We start from the raw sequence: 27,220 nt of genomic DNA on the forward strand, positions 1-27,220 counted from the left end.
ACTTTGAAGAATCTCAAATCTCAAATATATTTTGATTTGTTTAACACTTTTTTTTGTTACTACTTGATTCCATGTGTTATTTCATAGTTTTGATGTCTTCGCTATTATTCTGCAATGTAGAAAATAGTAAAACATAAATAAAAACCCTTGAATGAGTAGGTTTGTCCAAACTTTTGACTGGTACTGTACACCTACACTGGGTGTACAAAACCTAATGAACGCCTGCTCTTTCCATGACATATAGTGACCAGGTCAATTCAGGGGAAAGCTGTGATCCCTTTACTGAGGTGTTAAATCCACTTCAATCAGTGTAGATGTGCATCGCTGTGGAACGCTTTCAACACCTTGTAGAGTCCATGCCCTGACAAACTGAGAATGTTCTGAGGGCAAAAGGGGGAGCAACTTAATATTAGGACGGTGTTGCTAATGTGTTGTACGCTCAGTGTATACATGTTGTTGCTAATGTGTTGTACGCTCAGTGTATACATGTTGTTGCTAATGTGTTGTACGCTCAGTGTATACATGTTGTTGCTAATGTGTTGTACGCTCAGTGTATACATGTTGTTGCTAATGTGTTGTACGCTCAGTGTATACATGTTGTTGCTAATGTGTTGTACGCTCAGTGTATACATGTTGTTGCTAATGTGTTGTACGCTCAGTGTATACATGTTGTTGCTAATGTGTTGTACGCTCAGTGTATACATGTTGTTGCTAATGTGTTGTACGCTCAGTGTATACATGTTGTTGCTAATGTGTTGTACGCTCAGTGTATACATGTTGTTGCTAATGTGATGTACGCTCAGTGTATACATGTTGTTGCTAATGTGTTGTACGCTCAGTGTATACATGTTGTTGCTAATGTGTTGTACGCTCAGTGTATACATGTTGTTGCTAATGTGTTGTACGCTCAGTGTATACATGTTGTTGCTAATGTGTTGTACGCTCAGTGTATACATGTTGTTGCTAATGTGTTGTACGCTCAGTGTATACATGTTGTTGCTAATGTGTTGTACGCTCAGTGTATACATGTTGTTGCTAATGTGTTGTACGCTCAGTGTATACATGTTGTTGCTAATGTGTTGTACGCTCAGTGTATACATGTTGTTGCTAATGTGTTGTACGCTCAGTGTATACATGTTGTTGCTAATGTGTTGTACGCTCAGTGTATACATGTTGTTGCTAATGTGTTGTACGCTCAGTGTATACATGTTGTTGCTAATGTGTTGTACGCTCAGTGTATACATGTTGTTGCTAATGTGTTGTACGCTCAGTGTATACATGTTGTTGCTAATGTGATGTACGCTCAGTGTATACATGTTGTTGCTAATGTGTTGTACGCTCAGTGTATACATGTTGTTGCTAATGTGTTGTACGCTCAGTGTATACATGTTGTTGCTAGTGGGTTGTACACTCAGTGTATACATGTTGTTGCTAATGTGTTGTACGCTCAGTGTATACATGTTGTTGCTAATGTGTTGTACGCTCAGTGTATACATGTTGTTGCTAATGTGTTGTACACTCAGTGTATACATGTTGTTGCTAATGTGTTGTACGCTCAGTGTATACATGTTGTTGCTAATGTGTTGTACGCTCAGTGTATACATGTTGTTGCTAATGTGTTGTACGCTCAGTGTATATCTCTCTATCATGCATGGGAATACTTTGGAACAGATTTCAACAATTAAAATCACTGATTTGCTAGAGTTTTTACAGGTTTTACATGTCCAACAATAAAAATAACTAAACAAGTTTTGTAAAAGAATTTGGGGGGTTGGGGGCAAAAAACAAACAAAATGACTAATAATAAAAATAGTGGTGTGAGGAATCACACCTGGTCCTCAATACCAACAAGACCAAAGAGATGTGCATAGACTTCAGGAAGTGTCCAACACCTACCTCTGCAACATCTATCAGAGATCAGAACATAGAGATCGTAGAGGAATACAAATACCTGGGTGGCCTCTTGGACAATAAGCTTCAGTGGAGTAAATGTACAGATCTGATCTACAGAAAGAGCCAACAGAGACTGTACTTTCTCAAAAAGCTGGGATATTTTAATGTAGACTGTACTATACTGACTCTGTTTTACAAACGTCCTGTTTTACAAACTATACTGACTCTGTTTTACAGACTCCCGATCACGGCCAGTTGTGATACAAGCCCGGGATCGAACCCCGGTCTGTAGCGCCACTCAGGATCCCGAGGTCATTTGACTGCAGGAAAGGGCTACACAAGGTATCACTGAATATAAAGTTAAGCTCTGTCTTTGATCACACTACAGCGAAACACAAAGTCTCTGAGTTGATAATGAAGCTAACTGTAATATTACAGAAAGGGGTCAGACTGACAGTTCTACAAAAACTTTACATTTAATTCTTCACTCTCCATCTAAAAGTGTACAACCCTCAACACTGAGACAGAATAGGAAGCTGGTTTAAAGTCATATGATGGGACAGGGCATGTACTCACTCCCAATGTGAAAGAGAAATCTTCCCCCTCAGGAGACTGAAAAGATCCTCAAAAGGTTCTACAGCTGCACCATCGAGAGCATCCTGACTCGTTGCATCACTGCCTGGTATGGCAACTGCCCGGCCTCTGACCGCAAGTCACTACAGAAGGTAGTGCGAACGGCCCATTACATCACTGGGGTCAAGCTTCCTGCCATCCAGGACCTCTATACCAGGCGGTGTCAGAGGAAGGCCCTAAAAATTGTCGCCTGCCATAGACTGTTCTCTCTGCTACAACACGGCAAGCGGTACCGGAGCACCAAGTCTAGGTCCAAGAGGCTTCTTAACAGCTTCTACCCCCAATACACAAGACTCCTGAACATCTAATCAAATGGCTACTGAAGACTATTTGCATTGCCCCCCCCCCCACCCCCTCTTTACACCCCTGCTACTCTCTGTTGTCATCTATGCATAGTCGCTTTACTAACTCTATCGACATGTACATACTATCTCAACTAACATTGACTCTGTATTGGTACCCCCCTGTATATAGTCTCCACATTGACTCTGTATTGGTACCCCCCTGTATATAGTCTCCACATTGACTCTGTATTGGTACCCCCTGTATATAGTCTCCACATTGACTCTGTATTGGTACCCCCTGTATATAGTCTCCACATTGACTCTGTATTGGTACCCCCTGTATATAGCCTCCACATTGACTCTGTATTGGTACCCCCTGTATATAGCCTCCACATTGACTCTGTATTGGTACCCCCCTGTATATAGTCTCCACATTGACTCTGTATTGGTACCCCCCTGTATATAGCCTCCACATTGACTCTGTATTGGTACCCCCCTGTATATAGCCTCCACATTGACTCTGTATTGGTACCCCCTGTATATAGCCTCCACATTGACTCTGTATTGGTACCCCCTGTATATAGTCTCCACATTGACTCTGTATTGGTACCCCCTGTATATAGCCTCCACATTGACTCTGTATTGGTACCCCCCACATTGACTGTATATAGTCTCCACATTGACTCTGTATTGGTACCCCCTGTATATAGCCTCCACATTGACTCTGTATTGGTACCCCCTGTATATAGCCTCCACATTGACTCTGTATTGGTACCCCCTGTATATAGCCTCCACATTGACTCTGTATTGGTACCCCCTGTATATAGTCTCCACATTGACTCTGTATTGGTACCCCCTGTATATAGTCTCCACATTGACTCTGTATTGGTACCCCCTGTATATAGTCTCCACATTGACTCTGTATTGGTACCCCCTGTATATAGTCTCCACATTGACTCTGTATTGGTACCCCCTGTATATAGCCTCCACATTGACTCTGTATTGGTACCCCCTGTATATAGCCTCCACATTGACTCTGTATTGGTACCCCCTGTATATAGCCTCCACATTGACTCTGTATTGGTACCCCCTGTATATAGCCTCCACATTGACTCTGTATTGGTACCCCCTGTATATAGTCTCCACATTGACTCTGTATTGGTACCCCCTGTATATAGTCTCCACATTGACTCTGTATTGGTACCCCCTGTATATAGCCTCCACATTGACTCTGTATTGGTACCCCCTGTATATAGCCTCCACATTGACTCTGTATTGGTACCCCCCTGTATATAGCCTCCACATTGACTCTGTATTGGTACCCCCCTGTATATAGTCTCCACATTGACTCTGTATTGGTACCCCCCTGTATATAGCCTCCACATTGACTCTGTATTGGTACCCCCTGTATATAGTCTCCACATTGACTCTGTATTGGTACCCCCTGTATATAGCCTCCACATTGACTCTGTATTGGTACCCCCTGTATATAGCCTCCACATTGACTCTGTATTGGTACCCCCTGTATATAGCCTCCACATTGACTCTGTATTGGTACCCCCCTGTATATAGCCTCCACATTGACTCTGTATTGGTACCCCCCTGTATATAGTCTCCACATTGACTCTGTATTGGTACCCCCTGTATATAGCCTCCACATTGACTCTGTATTGGTACCCCCTGTATATAGCCTCCACATTGACTCTGTATTGGTACCCCCTGTATATAGCCTCCACATTGACTCTGTATTGGTACCCCCTGTATATAGTCTCCACATTGACTCTGTATTGGTACCCCCTGTATATAGTCTCCACATTGACTCTGTATTGGTACCCCCTGTATATAGCCTCCACATTGACTCTGTATTGGTACCCCCTGTATATAGCCTCCACATTGACTCTGTATTGGTACCCCCTGTATATAGCCTCCACATTGACTCTGTATTGGTACCCCCTGTATATAGTCTCCACATTGACTCTGTATTGGTACCCCCTGTATATAGCCTCCACATTGACTCTGTATTGGTACCCCCTGTATATAGTCTCCACATTGACTCTGTATTGGTACCCCCTGTATATAGCCTCCACATTGACTCTGTATTGGTACCACCCTGTATATAGCCTCCACATTGACTCTGTATTGGTACCCCCCTGTATATAGCCTCCACATTGACTCTGTATTGGTACCCCCCTGTATATAGCCTCCACATTGACTCTGTATTGGTACCCCCCTGTATATAGTCTCCACATTGACTCTGTATTGGTACCCCCTGTATATAGTCTCCACATTGACTCTGTATTGGTACCCCCTGTATATAGTCTCCACATTGACTCTGTATTGGTACCCCCTGTATATAGCCTCCACATTGACTCTGTATTGGTACCCCCTGTATATAGTCTCCACATTGACTCTGTATTGGTACCCCCTGTATATAGCCTCCACATTGACTCTGTATTGGTACCCCCTGTATATAGCCTCCACATTGACTCTGTATTGGTACCCCCTGTATATAGCCTCCACATTGACTCTGTATTGGTACCCCCTGTATATAGTCTCCACATTGACTCTGTATTGGTACCCCCTGTATATAGTCTCCACATTGACTCTGTATTGGTACCCCCTGTATATAGCTCCACATTGACTCTGTATTGGTACCCCCTGTATATAGCCTCCACATTGACTCTGTATTGGTACCCCCTGTATATAGCCTCCACATTGACTCTGTATTGGTACCCCCTGTATATAGTCTCCACATTGACTCTGTATTGGTACCCCCTGTATATAGCCTCCACATTGACTCTGTATTGGTACCCCCATTGACTGTATATAGTCTCCTCATTGACTCTGTATTGGTACCCCCTGTATATAGCCTCCACATTGACTCTGTATTGGTACCCCCTGTATATAGCCTCCACATTGACTCTGTATTGGTACCCCCTGTATATAGCCTCCACATTGACTCTGTATTGGTACCCCCTGTATATAGCCTCCACATTGACTCTGTATTGGTACCCCCTGTATATAGTCTCCACATTGACTCTGTATTGGTACCCCCTGTATATAGCCTCCACATTGACTCTGTATTGGTACCCCCCTGTATATAGCCTCCACATTGACTCTGTATATATAGTACCTGTATTGGTACCCTGTATATAGCCTCCACATTGACTCTGTATTGGTACCCCCTGTATATAGTCTCCACATTGACTCTGTATTGGTACCCCCTGTATATAGTCTCCACATTGACTCTGTATTGGTACCCCCTGTATATAGCCTCCACATTGACTCTGTATTGGTACCCCCCTGTATATAGCCTCCACATTGACTCTGTATTGGTACCCCCTGTATATAGTCTCCACATTGACTCTGTATTGGTACCCCCTGTATATAGTCTCCACATTGACTCTGTATTGGTACCCCCTGTATATAGTCTCCACATTGACTCTGTATTGGTACCCCCTGTATATAGTCTCCACATTGACTCTGTATTGGTACCCCCCTGTATATAGCCTCCACATTGACTCTGTATTGGTACCCCCCTGTATATAGTCTCCACATTGACTCTGTATTGGTACCCCCTGTATATAGCCTCCACATTGACTCTGTATTGGTACCCCCTGTATATAGTCTCCACATTGACTCTGTATTGGTACCCCCTGTATATAGTCTCCACATTGACTCTGTATTGGTACCCCCTGTATATAGTCTCCACATTGACTCTGTATTGGTACCCCCTGTATATAGTCTCCACATTGACTCTGTATTGGTACCCCCTGTATATAGTCTCCACATTGACTCTGTATTGGTACCCCCTGTATATAGTCTCCACATTGACTCTGTATTGGTACCCCCTGTATATAGTCTCCACATTGACTCTGTATTGGTACCCCCTGTATATAGTCTCCACATTGACTCTGTATTGGTACCCCCTGTATATAGTCTCCACATTGACTCTGTATTGGTACCCCCTGTATATAGTCTCCACATTGACTCTGTATTGGTACCCCCTGTATATAGTCTCCACATTGACTCTGTATTGGTACCCCCCTGTATATAGCCTCCACATTGACTCTGTATTGGTACCCCCTGTATATAGCCTCCACATTGACTCTGTATTGGTACCCCCTGTATATAGTCTCCACATTGACTCTGTATTGGTACCCCCTGTATATAGTCTCCACATTGACTCTGTATTGGTACCCCCTGTATATAGTCTCCACATTGACTCTGTATTGGTACCCCCTGTATATAGTCTCCACATTGACTCTGTATTGGTACCCCCTGTATATAGCCTCCACATTGACTCTGTATTGGTACCCCCTGTATATAGTCTCCACATTGACTCTGTATTGGTACCCCCTGTATATAGTCTCCACATTGACTCTGTATTGGTACCCCCTGTATATAGTCTCCACATTGACTCTGTATTGGTACCCCCTGTATATAGTCTCCACATTGACTCTGTATTGGTACCCCCTGTATATAGTCTCCACATTGACTCTGTATTGGTACCCCCTGTATATAGTCTCCACATTGACTCTGTATTGGTACCCCCTGTATATAGCCTCCACATTGACTCTGTATTGGTACCCCCTGTATATAGTCTCCACATTGACTCTGTATTGGTACCCCCTGTATATAGTCTCCACATTGACTCTGTATTGGTACCCCCTGTATATAGCCTCCACATTGACTCTGTATTGGTACCCCCTGTATATAGTCTCCACATTGACTCTGTATTGGTACCCCCTGTATATAGTCTCCACATTGACTCTGTATTGGTACCCCCTGTATATAGTCTCCACATTGACTCTGTATTGGTACCCCCTGTATATAGTCTCCACATTGACTCTGTATTGGTACCCCCTGTATATAGTCTCCACATTGACTCTGTATTGGTACCCCCTGTATATAGTCTCCACATTGACTCTGTATTGGTACCCCTCTGTATATAGCCTCCACATTGACTCTGTATTGGTACCCCCTGTATATAGTCTCCACATTGACTCTGTATTGGTACCCCCTGTATATAGTCTCCACATTGACTCTGTATTGGTACCCCCTGTATATAGTCTCCACATTGACTCTGTATTGGTACCCCCTGTATATAGTCTCCACATTGACTCTGTATTGGTACCCCCCTGTATATAGTCTCCACATTGACTCTGTATTGGTACCCCCTGTATATAGTCTCCACATTGACTCTGTATTGGTACCCCCCTGTATATAGTCTCCACATTGACTCTGTATTGGTACCCCCCTGTATATAGTCTCCACATTGACTCTGTATTGGTACCCCCTGTATATAGTCTCCACATTGACTCTGTATTGGTACCCCCTGTATATAGTCTCCACATTGACTCTGTATTGGTACCCCCTGTATATAGCCTCCACATTGACTCTGTATTGGTACCCCCTGTATATAGCCTCCACATTGACTCTGTATTGGTACCCCCTGTATATAGCCTCCACATTGACTCTGTATTGGTACCCCCTGTATATAGTCTCCACATTGACTCTGTATTGGTACCCCCCTGTATATAGCCTCCACATTGACTCTGTATTGGTACCCCCCTGTATATAGTCTCCACATTGACTCTGTATTGGTACCCCCCTGTATATAGTCTCCACATTGACTCTGTATTGGTACCTCCCTGTATATAGTCTCCACATTGACTCTGTATTGGTACCCCCTGTATATAGTCTCCACATTGACTCTGTATTGGTACCCCCCTGTATATAGTCTCCACATTGACTCTGTATTGGTACCCCCTGTATATAGTCTCCACATTGACTCTGTATTGGTACCCCCCTGTATATAGTCTCCACATTGACTCTGTATTGGTACCCCCTGTATATAGCCTCCACATTGACTCTGTATTGGTACCCCCCTGTATATAGTCTCCACATTGACTCTGTATTGGTACCCCCCTGTATATAGTCTCCACATTGACTCTGTATTGGTCCCCCTGTATATAGTCTCCACATTGACTCTGTATTGGTACCCCCTGTATATAGTCTCCACATTGACTCTGTATTGGTACCTCCCTGTATATAGTCTCCACATTGACTCTGTATTGGTACCCCCTGTATATAGTCTCCACATTGACTCTGTATTGGTACCCCCTGTATATAGTCTCCACATTGACTCTGTATTGGTACCCCCTGTATATAGTCTCCACATTGACTCTGTATTGGTACCCCCTGTATATAGTCTCCACATTGACTCTGTATTGGTACCCCCTGTATATAGCCTCCACATTGACTCTGTATTGGTACCCCCTGTATATAGTCTCCACATTGACTCTGTATTGGTACCCCCTGTATATAGTCTCCACATTGACTCTGTATTGGTACCCCCTGTATATAGTCTCCACATTGACTCTGTATTGGTACCCCCTGTATATAGTCTCCACATTGACTCTGTATTGGTACCCCCTGTATATAGTCTCCACATTGACTCTGTATTGGTACCCCCTGTATATAGTCTCCACATTGACTCTGTATTGGTACCCCCTGTATATAGTCTCCACATTGACTCTGTATTGGTACCCCCCTGTATATAGTCTCCACATTGACTCTGTATTGGTACCCCCTGTATATAGCCTCCACATTGACTCTGTATTGGTACCCCCTGTATATAGCCTCCACATTGACTCTGTATTGGTACCCCCTGTATATAGTCTCCACATTGACTCTGTATTGGTACCCCCTGTATATAGTCTCCACATTGACTCTGTATTGGTACCCCCTGTATATAGTCTCCACATTGACTCTGTATTGGTACCCCCTGTATATAGCCTCCACATTGACTCTGTATTGGTACCCCCTGTATATAGCCTCCACATTGACTCTGTATTGGTACCCCCTGTATATAGTCTCCACATTGACTCTGTATTGGTACCCCGCTGTATATAGCCTCCACATTGACTCTGTATTGGTACCCCCTGTATATAGCCTCCACATTGACTCTGTATTGGTACCCCCTGTATATAGTCTCCACATTGACTCTGTATTGGTACCCCCTGTATATAGTCTCCACATTGACTCTGTATTGGTACCCCCTGTATATAGTCTCCACATTGACTCTGTATTGGTACCCCCTGTATATAGTCTCCACATTGACTCTGTATTGGTACCCCCTGTATATAGTCTCCACATTGACTCTGTATTGGTACCCCCTGTATATAGCCTCCACATTGACTCTGTATTGGTACCCCCTGTATATAGCCTCCACATTGACTCTGTATTGGTACCCCCTGTATATAGTCTCCACATTGACTCTGTATTGGTACCCCCTGTATATAGTCTCCACATTGACTCTGTATTGGTACCCCCTGTATATAGTCTCCACATTGACTCTGTATTGGTACCCCCTGTATATAGTCTCCACATTGACTCTGTATTGGTAGCCCCCTGTATATAGCCTCCACATTGACTCTGTATTGGTACCCCCTGTATATAGTCTCCACATTGACTCTGTATTGGTACCCCCTGTATATAGTCTCCACATTGACTCTGTATTGGTACCCCCTGTATATAGTCTCCACATTGACTCTGTATTGGTACCCCCTGTATATAGTCTCCACATTGACTCTGTATTGGTACCCCCTGTATATAGTCTCCACATTGACTCTGTATTGGTACCCCCTGTATATAGTCTCCACATTGACTCTGTATTGGTACCCCCTGTATATAGCCTCCACATTGACTCTGTATTGGTACCCCCTGTATATAGTCTCCACATTGACTCTGTATTGGTACCCCCTGTATATAGTCTCCACATTGACTCTGTATTGGTACCCCCTGTATATAGCCTCCACATTGACTCTGTATTGGTACCCCCTGTATATAGTCTCCACATTGACTCTGTATTGGTACCCCCTGTATATAGTCTCCACATTGACTCTGTATTGGTACCCCCCTGTATATAGTCTCCACATTGACTCTGTATTGGTACCCCCTGTATATAGTCTCCACATTGACTCTGTATTGGTACCCCCTGTATATAGTCTCCACATTGACTCTGTATTGGTACCCCCTGTATATAGTCTCCACATTGACTCTGTATTGGTACCCCCTGTATATAGCCTCCACATTGACTCTGTATTGGTACCCCCTGTATATAGTCTCCACATTGACTCTGTATTGGTACCCCCTGTATATAGTCTCCACATTGACTCTGTATTGGTACCCCCTGTATATAGTCTCCACATTGACTCTGTATTGGTACCCCCTGTATATAGCTCCACATTGACTCTGTATTGGTACCCCCTGTATATAGCCTCCACATTGACTCTGTATTGGTACCCCCTGTATATAGTCTCCACATTGACTCTGTATTGGTACCCCCTGTATATAGTCTCCACATTGACTCTGTATTGGTACCCCCCTCTATATAGTCTCCACATTGACTCTGTATTGGTACCCCCTGTATATAGTCTCCACATTGACTCTGTATTGGTACCCCCCTGTATATAGTCTCCACATTGACTCTGTATTGGTACCCCCCTGTATATAGCCTCCACATTGACTCTGTATTGGTACCCCCTGTATATAGCCTCCACATTGACTCTGTATTGGTACCCCCTGTATATAGCCTCCACATTGACTCTGTATTGGTACCCCCTGTATATAGTCTCCACATTGACTCTGTATTGGTACCCCCTGTATATAGCCTCCACATTGACTCTGTATTGGTACCCCCTGTATATAGTCTCCACATTGACTCTGTATTGGTACCCCCTGTATATAGTCTCCACATTGACTCTGTATTGGTACCTCCCTGTATATAGTCTCCACATTGACTCTGTATTGGTACCCCCTGTATATAGTCTCCACATTGACTCTGTATTGGTACCCCCTGTATATAGTCTCCACATTGACTCTGTATTGGTACCCCCTGTATATAGTCTCCACATTGACTCTGTATTGGTACCCCCTGTATATAGTCTCCACATTGACTCTGTATTGGTACCCCCTGTATATAGCCTCCACATTGACTCTGTATTGGTACCCCCCTGTATATAGCCTCCACATTGACTCTGTATTGGTACCCCCCTGTATATAGCCTCCACATTGACTCTGTATTGGTACCCCCCTGTATATAGTCTCCACATTGACTCTGTATTGGTACCCCCTGTATATAGTCTCCACATTGACTCTGTATTGGTACCTCCTGTATATAGTCTCCACATTGACTCTGTATTGGTACCCCCCCTGTATATAGTCTCCACATTGACTCTGTATTGGTACCCCCTGTATATAGTCTCCACATTGACTCTGTATTGGTACCCCCTGTATATAGTCTCCACATTGACTCTGTATTGGTACCCCCTGTATATAGTCTCCACATTGACTCTGTATTGGTACCCCCTGTATATAGCCTCCACATTGACTCTGTATTGGTACCCCCTGTATATAGTCTCCCATTGACTCTGTATTGGTACCCCCTGTATATAGCCTCCACATTGACTCTGTATTGGTACCCCCTGTATATAGTCTCCACATTGACTCTGTATTGGTACCCCCTGTATATAGTCTCCACATTGACTCTGTATTGGTACCCCCCTGTATATAGTCTCCACATTGACTCTGTATTGGTACCCCCTGTATATAGTCTCCACATTGACTCTGTATTGGTACCCCCTGTATATAGTCTCCACATTGACTCTGTATTGGTACCCCCATGTATATAGTCTCCACATTGACTCTGTATTGGTACCCCCTGTATATAGCCTCCACATTGACTCTGTATTGGTACCCCCTGTATATAGCCTCCACATTGACTCTGTATTGGTACCCCCTGTATATAGCCTCCACATTGACTCTGTATTGGTACCCCCTGTATATAGTCTCCACATTGACTCTGTATTGGTACCCCCTGTATATAGTCTCCACATTGACTCTGTATTGGTACCCCCTGTATATAGCCTCCACATTGACTCTGTATTGGTACCCCCTGTATATAGCCTCCACATTGACTCTGTATTGGTACCCCCCTGTATATAGCCTCCACATTGACTCTGTATTGGTACCCCCTGTATATAGCCTCCACATTGACTCTGTATTGGTACCCCCTGTATATAGCCTCCACATTGACTCTGTATTGGGTACCCCCTGTATATAGCCTCCACATTGACTCTGTATTGGTACCCCCTGTATATAGTCTCCACATTGACTCTGTATTGGTACCCCCTGTATATAGTCTCCACATTGACTCTGTATTGGTACCCCCTGTATATAGTCTCCACATTGACTCTGTATTGGTACCCCCTGTATATAGTCTCCACATTGACTCTGTATTGGTACCCCCCTGTATATAGTCTCCACATTGACTCTGTATTGGTACCCCCCTGTATATAGCCTCCACATTGACTCTGTATTGGTACCCCCTGTATATAGTCTCCACATTGACTCTGTATTGGTACCCCCTGTATATAGTCTCCACATTGACTCTGTATTGGTACCCCCTGTATATAGTCTCCACATTGACTCTGTATTGGTACCCCCCCTGTATATAGTCTCCACATTGACTCTGTATTGGTACCCCCTGTATATAGTCTCCACATTGACTCTGTATTGGTACCCCCTGTATATAGTCTCCACATTGACTCTGTATTGGTACCCCCTGTATATAGTCTCCACATTGACTCTGTATTGGTACCCCCTGTATATAGCCTCCACATTGACTCTGTATTGGTACCCCCTGTATATAGCCTCCACATTGACTCTGTATTGGTACCCCCTGTATATAGCCTCCACATTGACTCTGTATTGGTACCCCCTGTATATAGTCTCCACATTGACTCTGTATTGGTACCCCCTGTATATAGTCTCCACATTGACTCTGTATTGGTACCCCCTGTATATAGCCTCCACATTGACTCTGTATTGGTACCCCCTGTATATAGCCTCCACATTGACTCTGTATTGGTACCCCCTGTATATAGTCTCCACATTGACTCTGTATTGGTACCCCCTGTATATAGTCTCCACATTGACTCTGTATTGGTACCCCCTGTATATAGTCTCCACATTGACTCTGTATTGGTACCCCCTGTATATAGTCTCCACATTGACTCTGTATTGGTACCCCCTGTATATAGTCTCCACATTGACTCTGTATTGGTACCCCCTGTATATAGTCTCCACATTGACTCTGTATTGGTACCCCCTGTATATAGTCTCCACATTGACTCTGTATTGGTACCCCCTGTATATAGTCTCCACATTGACTCTGTATTGGTACCCCCTGTATATAGTCTCCACATTGACTCTGTATTGGTACCCCCTGTATATAGTCTCCACATTGACTCTGTATTGGTACCCCCTGTATATAGTCTCCACATTGACTCTGTATTGGTACCCCCTGTATATAGTCTCCACATTGACTCTGTATTGGTACCCCCTGTATATAGTCTCCACATTGACTCTGTATTGGTACCCCCTGTATATAGTCTCCACATTGACTCTGTATTGGTACCCCCTGTATATAGTCTCCACATTGACTCTGTATTGGTACCCCCTGTATATAGCCTCCACATTGACTCTGTATTGGTACCCCCTGTATATAGCCTCCACATTGACTCTGTATTGGTACCCCCTGTATATAGCCTCCACATTGACTCTGTATTGGTACCCCCTGTATATAGTCTCCACATTGACTCTGTATTGGTACCCCCTGTATATAGTCTCCACATTGACTCTGTATTGGTACCCCCTGTATATAGTCTCCACATTGACTCTGTATTGGTACCCCCTGTATATAGTCTCCACATTGACTCTGTATTGGTACCCCCTGTATATAGTCTCCACATTGACTCTGTATTGGTACCCCCTGTATATAGTCTCCACATTGACTCTGTATTGGTACCCCCTGTATATAGTCTCCACATTGACTCTGTATTGGTACCCCCTGTATATAGTCTCCACATTGACTCTGTATTGGTACCCCCTGTATATAGCCTCCACATTGACTCTGTATTGGTACCCCCCTGTATATAGTCTCCACATTGACTCTGTATTGGTACCCCCTGTATATAGTCTCCACATTGACTCTGTATTGGTACCCCCTGTATATAGTCTCCACATTGACTCTGTATTGGTACCCCCTGTATATAGTCTCCACATTGACTCTGTATTGGTACCCCCTGTATATAGTCTCCACATTGACTCTGTATTGGTACCCCCTGTATATAGTCTCCACATTGACTCTGTATTGGTACCCCCTGTATATAGTCTCCACATTGACTCTGTATTGGTACCCCCTGTATATAGTCTCCACATTGACTCTGTATTGGTACCCCCTGTATATAGCCTCCACATTGACTCTGTATTGGTACCCCCTGTATATAGTCTCCACATTGACTCTGTATTGGTACCCCCTGTATATAGTCTCCACATTGACTCTGTATTGGTACCCCCCTGTATATAGTCTCCACATTGACTCTGTATTGGTACCCCCTGTATATAGTCTCCACATTGACTCTGTATTGGTACCCCCTGTATATAGTCTCCACATTGACTCTGTATTGGTACCCCCTGTATATAGTCTCCACATTGACTCTGTATTGGTACCCCCTGTATATAGTCTCCACATTGACTCTGTATTGGTACCCCCTGTATATAGTCTCCACATTGACTCTGTATTGGTACCCCCTGTATATAGTCTCCACATTGACTCTGTATTGGTACCCCCTGTATATAGCCTCCACATTGACTCTGTATTGGTACCCCCTGTATATAGCCTCCACATTGACTCTGTATTGGTACCCCCTGTATATAGTCTCCACATTGACTCTGTATTGGTACCCCCTGTATATAGTCTCCACATTGACTCTGTATTGGTACCCCCTGTATATAGTCTCCACATTGACTCTGTATTGGTACCCCCTGTATATAGTCTCCACATTGACTCTGTATTGGTAGCCCCCTGTATATAGCCTCCACATTGACTCTGTATTGGTACCCCCTGTATATAGTCTCCACATTGACTCTGTATTGGTACCCCCCTGTATATAGTCTCCACATTGACTCTGTATTGGTACCCCCCTGTATATAGTCTCCACATTGACTCTGTATTGGTACCCCCCTGTATATAGCCTCCACATTGACTCTGTATTGGTACCCCCTGTATATAGTCTCCACATTGACTCTGTATTGGTACCCCCCTGTATATAGTCTCCACATTGACTCTGTATTGGTACCCCCCTGTATATAGTCTCCACATTGACTCTGTATTGGTACCCCCCTGTATATAGTCTCCACATTGACTCTGTATTGGTACCCCCTGTATATAGTCTCCACATTGACTCTGTATTGGTACCCCCTGTATATAGTCTCCACATTGACTCTGTATTGGTACCCCCTGTATATAGCCTCCACATTGACTCTGTATTGGTACCCCCTGTATATAGTCTCCACATTGACTCTGTATTGGTACCCCCTGTATATAGTCTCCACATTGACTCTGTATTGGTACCCCCTGTATATAGTCTCCACATTGACTCTGTATTGGTACCCCCTGTATATAGTCTCCACATTGACTCTGTATTGGTACCCCCTGTATATAGTCTCCACATTGACTCTGTATTGGTACCCCCTGTATATAGTCTCCACATTGACTCTGTATTGGTACCCCCTGTATATAGCCTCCACATTGACTCTGTATTGGTACCCCCTGTATATAGTCTCCACATTGACTCTGTATTGGTACCCCCTGTATATAGTCTCCACATTGACTCTGTATTGGTACCCCCTGTATATAGTCTCCACATTGACTCTGTATTGGTACCCCCTGTATATAGCCTCCACATTGACTCTGTATTGGTACCCCCTGTATATAGTCTCCACATTGACTCTGTATTGGTACCCCCTGTATATAGTCTCCACATTGACTCTGTATTGGTACCCCCTGTATATAGTCTCCACATTGACTCTGTATTGGTACCCCCTGTATATAGTCTCCACATTGACTCTGTATTGGTACCCCCCTGTATATAGTCTCCACATTGACTCTGTATTGGTACCCCCTGTATATAGTCTCCACATTGACTCTGTATTGGTACCCCCTGTATATAGTCTCCACATTGACTCTGTATTGGTACCCCCTGTATATAGTCTCCACATTGACTCTGTATTGGTACCCCCTGTATATAGCCTCCACATTGACTCTGTATTGGTACCCCCTGTATATAGCCTCCACATTGACTCTGTATTGGTACCCCCTGTATATAGTCTCCACATTGACTCTGTATTGGTACCCCCTGTATATAGTCTCCACATTGACTCTGTATTGGTACCCCCTGTATATAGTCTCCACATTGACTCTGTATTGGTACCCCCTGTATATAGTCTCCACATTGACTCTGTATTGGTACCCCCTGTATATAGTCTCCACATTGACTCTGTATTGGTACCCCCTGTATATAGTCTCCACATTGACTCTGTATTGGTACCCCCCTGTATATAGTCTCCACATTGACTCTGTATTGGTACCTCCCTGTATATAGTCTCCACATTGACTCTGTATTGGTACCTCCCTGTATATAGCCTCCACATTGACTCTGTATTGGTACCCCCTGTATATAGCCTCCACATTGACTCTGTATTGGTACCTCCCTGTATATAGTCTCCACATTGACTCTGTATTGGTACCCCCCTGTATATAGCCTCCACATTGACTCTGTATTGGTACCTCCCTGTATATAGTACTTGTAACTTTTATCTCTTATTCTTATCTGTATTTTTTCTAAACTGCGTTCTTGGTTAGGGGCTCGTAAGTAAGCATTTCACTGTAAGGTTGTATTTGGCACATGTGACTAATAACATTAGATTTGATTTGATTTGAAATGTACATTTGCAGCTTCAAACGAATAATGAATGGTAAAATGAAATGAATCAGAGGAAGATTAAAGATCGGAGGGCCCTGTAATTGCGATTATGCATGTTTGCACTCACCCATGGAACAGATGAAAGCTATCAATCGATGACAAGCATCAGGACTTTCTGATGTTCAATTCCAATAACCTCCTCTCCTTGCATGATCAGGAATTAGATGGAGAGGGTGGGTGCTGTTGGATGAAATGCTTCATCCTGCATGTGCATGTGTGTCCGTGTGTGTCCGTGTGTGTCCGTGTGTGTGTGTGTGTGTGTGTGTGTGTGTGTGTGTGTGTGTGTGTGTGTGTGTGTGTGCGGGCTTACATTGGGTGTCATCATTTTGACAGAAGGACTTGAAAAGGTGTTAATCAGGGTGTACAGTGATGGGTTAAATACCTTCAGCTCTGCTGTTCTGATCTGAATGCTAACACAGAGGGAGAGGGACAGAGAGGGAGAGGGACACAGAGGGAGAGGGACAGAGAGAGAGAGGGACAGAGAGGGAGAGGGACACAGAGGGAGAGGGACAGAGAGGGAGAGGGACACAGAGGGAGAGGGACACAGAGGGAGAGGGACAGAGAGAGAGAGGGACAGAGAGGGAGAGGGACACAGAGGGAGAGGGACACAGAGGGAGAGGGACAGAGAGAGAGAGGGACAGAGAGGGACACAGAGGGAGAGGGACAGAGAGGGAGAGGGACACAGAGGGAGAGGGACAGAGAGAGAGAGGGACACAGAGGGAGAGGGACAGAGAGAGAGAGGGACACAGAGGGAGAGGGACAGAGAGGGAGAGGGACACAGAGGGAGAGGGACAGAGAGAGAGAGGGACACAGAGGGAGAGGGACAGAGAGGGAGAGGGACACAGAGGGAGAGGGACAGAGAGGGAGAGGGACACAGAGGGAGAGGGACAGAGAGGGAGAGGGACACAGAGGGAGAGGGACAGAGAGAGAGAGGGACAGAGAGGGAGAGGGACACAGAGGGAGAGGGACAGAGAGGGAGAAGGACAGAGAGGGAGAGGGACACAGAGGGAGAGGGACACAGAGGGAGAGGGACACAGAGGGAGAGGGACAGAGAGGAGAGGGACACAGAGGGAGAGGGACAGAGAGAGAGGGGACAGAGAGGGAGAGGGACACAGAGGGAGGGACAGAGGGACACAGAGGGAGAGGGACAGAGAGAGAGAGGGACAGAGAGGGACACAGAGGGAGAGGGACAGAGAGGGAGAGGGACACAGAGGGAGAGGGACAGAGAGAGATAGGGACACAGAGGGAGAGGGACAGAGAGAGAGAGGGACACAGAGGGAGAGGGACAGAGAGGGAGAGGGACACAGAGGGAGAGGGACAGAGAGAGAGAGGGACACAGAGGGGAGAGGGACAGAGAGGAGAGGGACACAGAGGAGAGAGGGACAGAGAGGAGAGGGACAGAGAGGGAGAGAGGACAGAGAGGGAGAGGGACACAGAGGGAGAGAGGGACAGAGAGGGGAGGGACACAGAGGGAGAGGGACACAGAGGGAGAGGGACAGAGAGGGAGACAGAGAGGGAGAGGGACACAGAGGGAGAGGGACAGAGAGGAGAGGGACAGAGAGGAGAGGGACACAGAGGGAGAGGGACACAGAGGAGAGGGACAGAGAGAGGAGAGGGACAGAGAGGGACACAGAGGGAGAGGGACAGAGAGGGAGAGGGACACAGAGGGGAGAGGGACAGAGAGAGATAGGGACACAGAGGGAGAGGGACAGAGAGAGAGAGGGACACAGAGGGAGAGGGACAGAGAGGGAGAGGGACACAGAGGGAGAGGGACAGAGAGAGAGAGGGACACAGAGGGAGAGGGACAGAGAGGAGAGTGACACAGAGGGAGAGGGACAGAGAGGGAGAGGACACAGAGGGAGAGGGACAGAGAGGGAGAGGACAGAGGGAGAGGGACAGAGAGGGAGAGAGAGGGACACAGAGGGAGAGAGGGACAGAGAGGGAGAGGACAGAGAGGGAGAGGGACACAGAGAGGGAGAGGGACACAGAGGGAGAGGGACAGAGAGGGAGAGGGACACAGAGGGAGAGGACAGAGAGAGGAGGGACAGAGAGGGAGAGGGACAGAGAGGGAGAGGGACAGAGAGGGAGAGGGACAGAGAGACACAGAGAGAGAGGGACACAGAGGGAGAGGACAGAGAGGGACAGAGAGGAGAGGACAGAGAGAGGAGAGGGACACAGAGGAGAGGGACAGAGAGGAGAGGGACAGAGAGGGACAGAGAGGGAGAGGGACAGAGAGGGAGAGGGACAGAGAGGGAGAGGGACAGAGATGGAGAGGGACAGAGATGAAGAGGGACAGAGAGGGAGAGGGACAGAGAGGAGGGAGAGATACAGAGAGGAGGGATAGATACATAGAGAGGGAGAGATACGGAGAGGGAGAGATACAGAGAGGGAGAGGGACAGAGAGGGAGAGGGACAGAGAGGGAGAGGGACAGAGAGGGAGAGATACAGAGAGGGAGAGATACAGAGAGGGAGAGGGACAGAGAGGGAGAGGGACAGAGAGGGAGAGGGACAGAGAGGGAGAGATACAGAGAGGGAGAGGGACAGAGAGGGAGAGGGACAGAGAGGGAGAGGGACAGAGAGATACAGAGAGGGAGAGATACAGAGAGGGACAGAGAGGGAGAGGGACAGAGAGGGAGAGGGAGAGGACAGAGAGGGAGAGAGGGACAGAGAGGGAGAGACAGAGGGACAGAGATACAGAGAGGGAGAGGGACAGAGAGGAGAGGGACAGAGAGACACAGAGAGGGAAGAGGGACAGAGAGGAGAGGGACAGAGAGGAGAGGGACACAGAGGGAGAGGGACAGAGAGAGAGAGGACACAGAGGGAGAGGGACAGAGAGGGAGAGGGACAGAGAGGAGAGGGACAGAGAGAGAGAGGGACACAGAGAGAGGAGGGACAGAGAGAGAGAGGGACACAGAGGGAGAGAGGACAGAGAGGGAGAGGGACACAGAGGGAGAGGGACAGAGAGGGAGAGGGACACAGAGGGAGAGGGACAGAGAGGGAGAGGGACACAGAGGGAGAGGGACAGAGAGGGAGAGGGACAGAGAGGGACAGAGAGGGAGAGGGACAGAGAGGGAGAGGGACAGAGAGGGAGAGGGACAGAGATGGAGAGGGACAGAGATGAAGAGGGACAGAGAGGAGAGGGACAGAGAGGAGGGAGAGATACAGAGAGGAGGGATAGATACATAGAGAGGGAGAGATACGGAGAGGGAGAGATACAGAGAGGGAGAGGGACAGAGAGGGAGAGGGACAGAGAGGGAGAGGGACAGAGAGATACAGAGAGGGAGAGATACAGAGAGGGAGAGGGACAGAGAGGGGAGAGGGGACAGAGAGGAGAGGAGGGACAGAGAGGACACAGAGAGAGGACAGAGAGAGGAGAGAGGGACAGAGAGGGAGAGACAGAGAGGAGGGAGAGGGACAGAGAGGAGAGGGACAGAGAGATACAGAGAGGGACAGAGAGGGAGAGGGACAGAGAGGGAGAGGGACAGAGAGGGAGAGATACAGAGAGGGAGAGATACAGAGATGGAGAGATACAGAGAGGGAGAGGGACAGAGAGGGAGAGGGACAGAGAGATACAGAGAGGGAAAGGGACTGAGAGGGAGAGGGACAGAGAGGGAGAGGGACACAGAGGGAGAGGGACAGAGAGAGATAGGGACACAGAGGGAGAGGGACAGAGAGAGAGAGGGACACAGAGGGAGAGGGACAGAGAGGGACAGAGGGACACAGAGGGAGAGGGACAGAGAGAGGAGAGAGGGACAGAGAGGGAGGGACAGAGAGGGAGGGACACAGAGGGACACAGAGGGACAGAGAGGGAGAGGGACAGAGGGAGAGGACAGAGAGGAGAGGAGAGGGACACAGAGGGAGAGGGACAGAGAGGGAGAGGGACAGAGAGAGAGGAGAGGGACAGAGAGGGAGAGGGACACAGAGGGAGAGGGACAGAGAGGGAGAGGGACAGAGGGAGAGGGACAGAGAGGAGGGAGAGGGAGAGGGACAGAGAGGAGAGGGACAGAGAGGGAGAGGGACACAGAGAGGAGGGACAGAGAGGAGAGAGGGACAGAGAGGGAGAGGGACACAGAGGGAGAGGGACACAGAGGGAGAGGGACAGAGAGAGAGAGGGACAGAGAGGGACACAGAGGGAGGGACAGAGAGGAGAGGGACAGAGAGGAGAGGGACAGAGAGGACAGAGAGGGACACAGAGGGAGAGGGACAGAGAGGAGAGGGACAGAGAGGAGAGAGGGACAGAGAGGGAGAGGGACAGAGGAGAGAGGGACAGAGAGGAGAGAGGGACACAGAGGGAGAGAGGGACAGAGAGGGAGAGGGACAGAGAGGGAGAGGACAGAGAGGGAGAGAGAGGGACACAGAGGGGAGAGGGACAGAGAGGGAGAGGGACACAGAGGGAGAGGGACAGAGAGGGAGAGGGACACAGAGGGAGAGAGGGACAGAGAGGGAGAGATACAGAGGGAGAGGGACAGAGAGGGGAGAGATACAGAGAGGACAGAGAGGACAGAGGGAGAGGGACACAGAGGGAGAGGGACAGAGGAGGACAGAGGGAGAGGGGACAGAGAGGAGGGACAGAGAGGGAGAGGGACAGAGAGGAGGACAGAGAGGGAGAGGGACAGAGGGACAGAGAGGAGGGACAGAGAGGGAGAGGGACAGAGATGGAGAGGGACAGAGAGGAGGAGAGATACAGAGAGGAGGGATAGACATAGAGAGGAGAGAGGATAGGAGAGGGAGAGATACAGAGAGGGAGAGGGACAGAGAGGGAGAGGGACAGAGAGAGGACAGAGAGGGACAGAGAGATACAGAGAGGGGAGAGGGACAGAGAGGGGAGAGGGACAGAGAGGAGAAGGGACAGAGGGAGAGGGAGAGGGACAGAGAGGGAGAGACAGAGAGGGAGAGGACAGAGAGGAGGGACAGGGACAGAGAGGGAGAGGGACAGAGAGGAGGGACAGAGAGGGACAGAGAGATACAGAGAGGGACAGAGAGGAGAGGGACAGAGAGGAGAGGGACAGAGAGGGAGAGAGGACAGGAGAGATACAGAGGGAGGAGAGAGAGACAGAGAGGGAGAGGGACAGAGAGGGAGAGGGACAGAGAGATACAGAGAGGGACAGAGAGGGAGAGGGGACAGAGAGAGAGAGAGGGACAGAGAGGGAAGAGGGACAGACAGAGAGGATAGGGACAGAGAGGGAGAGGGACAGAGAGAGGAGAGAGGACAGAGGGGACAGAGAGGGAGAGGGACACAGAGGGAGGGGACAGAGAGGGGAGAGAGGGACACAGAGGGAGAGGGACAGGGACAGAGAGGGACAGAGAGACAGAGAGGGACAGAGAGGGAGAGGGACACAGAGGGAGAGAGGGGACAGAGAGGGAGAGGACAGAGAGGAGAGACAGAGAGGGAGAGGGACAGAGAGGAGAGGGACAGAGAGGAGGGAGAGGGACACAGAGGGAGAGGGACAGAGAGGGAGAGGGACACAGAGGGAGGGGACAGAGAGGGAGAGGAGGAGGACAGAGAGGGAGAGGGACACAGAGAAGAGGGACACAGAGGGAGAGGGACAGAGAGGAGAGGACAGAGGGGACAGAGAGGGAGAGGGACAGAGAGAGAGGGACACAGAGGGAGAGAGGACAGAGAGGGGAGAGGGACAGAGAGGGAGAGGGACAGAGAGGGAGAGGGACACAGAGGGAGAGGGACAGAGAGGGAGAGGGACAGAGAGGAGAGGGACAGAGAGGGACAGAGAGGGACAGAGAGGAGAGGGACAGAGAGGGAGAGAGGACACAGAGGAGAGGGACAGAGAGGGAGAGGGACAGAGAGAGAGGGAGGACAGAGGAGAGGGACAGAGAGGGAGAGGACACAGAGGGACAGAGGGACAGAGAGGGAGAGGGACAGAGAGGAGAGGGACAGATACAGAGGGAGAGGGACAGAGAGGGAGAGGGACAGAGAGGGAGAGGGACACAGAGGGAGAGGGACACAGAGGAGAGGGACACAGAGAGAGAGGGACAGAGAGGACACAGAGGGAGAGGGACAGAGAGGGGACAGAGAGGGAGAGGGACACAGAGGGAGAGGGACAGAGAGGGAGAGGGACACAGAGGATACAGAGAGAGGACAGAGAGAGAGAGGACAGAGAGGGAGAGAGACAGAGAGGAGAGGGACAGAGAGGGAGAGGGACACAGAGGGAGAGGGACAGAGAGGGAGAGGGACAGAGAGGGACAGAGAGGGAGAGGGACAGAGAGGGAGAGGGACACAGAGGGAGAGGACAGAGAGGGAGAGGGACAGAGAGGGACAGAGAGGAGAGGGACAGAGAGGGAGAGGGACAGAGAGGAGATGAGGGACAGAGAGGGAGAGGACAGAGAGGACAGAGAGGGAGAGATACAGGAGACAGAGGGAGGACAGAGAGGGAGAGGGACAGAGGGAGAGGGACAGAGAGAGAGATGGACAGAGAGGGACAGAGAGGGAGAGGGACAGAAGAGATACAGAGGAGAGATACAGAGAGGGGAGGGACAGAGAGGGAGAGGGGAGAGATACAGAGTGAGAGGGACAGAGAGGAGAGATACAGAGAGGGAGAGGGACAGAGAGGGAGAGGGACAGAGAGGGAGAGGGACAGAGAGAGGGACAGAGGGACAGAGGGGAGAGGGACAGATAGGGAGGATACAGAGAGAGGGGAGAGGGACAGAGAGGGAGAGGGACACAGAGAGGGAGAGGGACAGAGAGATACAGAGAGGAGAGAGATACAGAGGGGAGAGAAGGACAGAGAGATACAGAGAGGAGAGGGACAGAGAGGCAGAGGGACAGAGAGGGAGAGGGACAGAGAGGGAGAGATACAGAGAGGGAGAGGGACAGAGAGGGATACAGGGAGAGGGACAGAGGAGAGATACAGAGAGGGACAGAGGGGAGAGGGACAGAGAGGGAGAGGGACAGAGAGAGGGACAGAGAGGGACAGAGAGGAGATACAGAGAGGGACAGAGAGGGAGGGACAGAGAGGGACAGAGAGGGAGAGGGACAGAGAGGGAGAGATACAGAGAGGGACAGAGAGGGAGGGGACAGAGATACAGAGAGAGGGACAGAGGGAGGGAGAGATACAGAGAGGGACAGAGAGATAGAGAGACAGAGAGGGACAGAGAGGGAGAGATACAGGGACAGAGTGAGAGGGACAGAGAGGGGAGAGATACAGAGAGGGACAGAGAGGGAGAGAGATACAGAGGGACAGAGAGGACAGAGTGGGACAGAGGGACAGAGTGAGAGATACAGAGAGGGACAGAGGACAGAGTGAGAGGGACAGAGGGGAGAGAGACAGAGTGAGAGAGGACAGAGTGAGAGGGACAGAGTGAGAGGACAGAGAGGGAGAGATACAGAGAGGGACAGAGAGAGGGACAGAGAGAGGAGAGGAGACAGAGAGGGACAGAGATACAGAGTTAGAGGACAGAGGAGGAGAGACAGAGTGAGAGGGACAGAGTGAGAGGGACAGACTGAGAGGACAGAGGGAGAGATGAGAGGGACAGAGGGAGAGATACAGAGAGGAGAGATACAGAGTGAGAGGGACAGAGGACAGAGAGAGGGAGAGATACAGGAGAGATACAGGACACAGAGAGGAGAGGGACAGAGAGGAGAGATACAGAGAGGGACAGAGAGGGAGAGATACAGAGAGAGGGACAGGGAGAGGGACAGAGTGAGAGGGACAGAGTGAGGAGAGATACAGAGAGGGAGAGATACAGAGTGGAGGGACAGAGGAGAGATACAGAGGAGAGGACAGAGGAAAGGGAGAGATACAGAGAGGGAGAGATACAGAGTGAGAGGGACACAGGGGAGAGATACAGAGAGGGAGAGATACAGAGTGAGAGGGACAGAGTGAGAGAGACAGAGTGAGAGGGACAGAGTGAGAGGGACAGAGAGTGGACAGAGAGGACAGAGGAGAGATACAGGACACAGGGAGAGATACAGAGGAGAATGCACAGACAGAGAGGGAGAGGGACAGAGAGGGAGAGATACAGAGAGGGACAGAGAGGGAGAGATACAGAGAGGGACAGAGAGGGACAGAGTGAGAGGGACAGAGTGAGAGATACAGAGAGGGAGAGATACAGAGTGAGAGGGACAGAGTGAGAGATACAGAGAGGGACAGAGAGGGAGAGATACAGAGAGGGACAGAGAGGGACAGAGTGAGAGGGACAGAGTGAGAGATACAGAGAGGGAGAGAGACAGAGTGAGAGGGACAGAGTGAGAGGGACAGAGTGAGAGGGACAGAGGGAGAGATACAGAGAGGGAGAGATACAGAGAGGGAGAGATACAGAGGGAGAGATACAGAGAGGGAGAGATACAGAGTGAGAGGGACAGAGTGAGAGGGACACAGAGGGAGAGATACAGAGTGAGAGGGACAGAGTGAGAGGGACACAGAGGGAGAGATACAGAGACGGAGAGATACAGAGAGGGAGAGATACAGAGAGGGAGAGATACAGAGAGGGAGAGATACAGAGTGAGAGGGACAGAGTGAGAGGGACAGAGTGAGAGGGACAGAGTGAGAGGGACAGAGGGAGAGAGACAGAGTGAGAGGGACAGAGTGAGAGGGACAGAGTGAGAGGGACAGAGGGAGAGGGACAGAGGGAGAGGGACAGAGTGAGAGAGACAGAGTGAGAGGGACAGAGTGAGAGACACAGAGGGAGAGGGACAGAGGGAGAGATACAGAGAGTGAGAGATACAGAGTGAGAGGGACAGAGGGAGAGATACAGATTGAGAGGGACAGAGTGAGAGGGACAGAGTGAGAGGGACAGAGGGACAGAGTGAGAGATACAGAGAGGGAGAGATACAGAGTGAGAGGGACAGAGGGAGAGATACAGAGAGGGAGAGATACAGAGTGAGAGGGACAGAGTGAGAGAGACAGAGTGAGAGGGACAGAGTGAGAGGGACAGAGTGAGAGGGACAGAGGGAGAGATACAGAGAGGGAGAGATACAGAGTGAGAGGGACAGAGGGAGAGATACAGAGAGGGAGAGATACAGAGTGAGAGATACAGAGAGGGAGAGATACAGAGTGAGAGGGACACAGAGTGAGAGGGACAGAGTGAGAGGGACAGAGTGAGAGGGACAGAGTGAGAGATACAGAGAGGGAGAGATACAGAGTGAGAGGGGCAGAGGGAGAGATACAGAGAGGGAGAGATACAGAGTGAGAGGGACAGAGTGAGAGGGACAGAGTGAGAGATACAGAGAGGGAGAGATACAGAGTGAGAGGGACAGAGGGAGAGATACAGAGAGGGAGAGAGACAGAGTGAGAGGGACAGAGGGAGAGATACAGAGAGGGAGAGATACAGAGTGAGAGGGACAGAGTGAGAGAGACAGAGTGAGAGATGCAGAGAGGGACAGAGAGGGAGAGATGCAGAGAGGGACAGAGAGGGAGAGATGCAGAGAGGGACAGAGAGGGACAGAGGGAGAGATGCAGAGAGGGACAGAGAGGGAGAGATACAGAGAGGGACAGAGAGGGAGAGGGACAGAGAGGGACAGAGAGGGACAGAGTGAGAGATACAGAGAGGGACAGAGAGGGA

This window comes from Oncorhynchus nerka, linkage group LG22, assembly GCF_034236695.1.
Source record: "Oncorhynchus nerka isolate Pitt River linkage group LG22, Oner_Uvic_2.0, whole genome shotgun sequence".
Lineage (NCBI taxonomy): Eukaryota > Metazoa > Chordata > Actinopteri > Salmoniformes > Salmonidae > Oncorhynchus > Oncorhynchus nerka.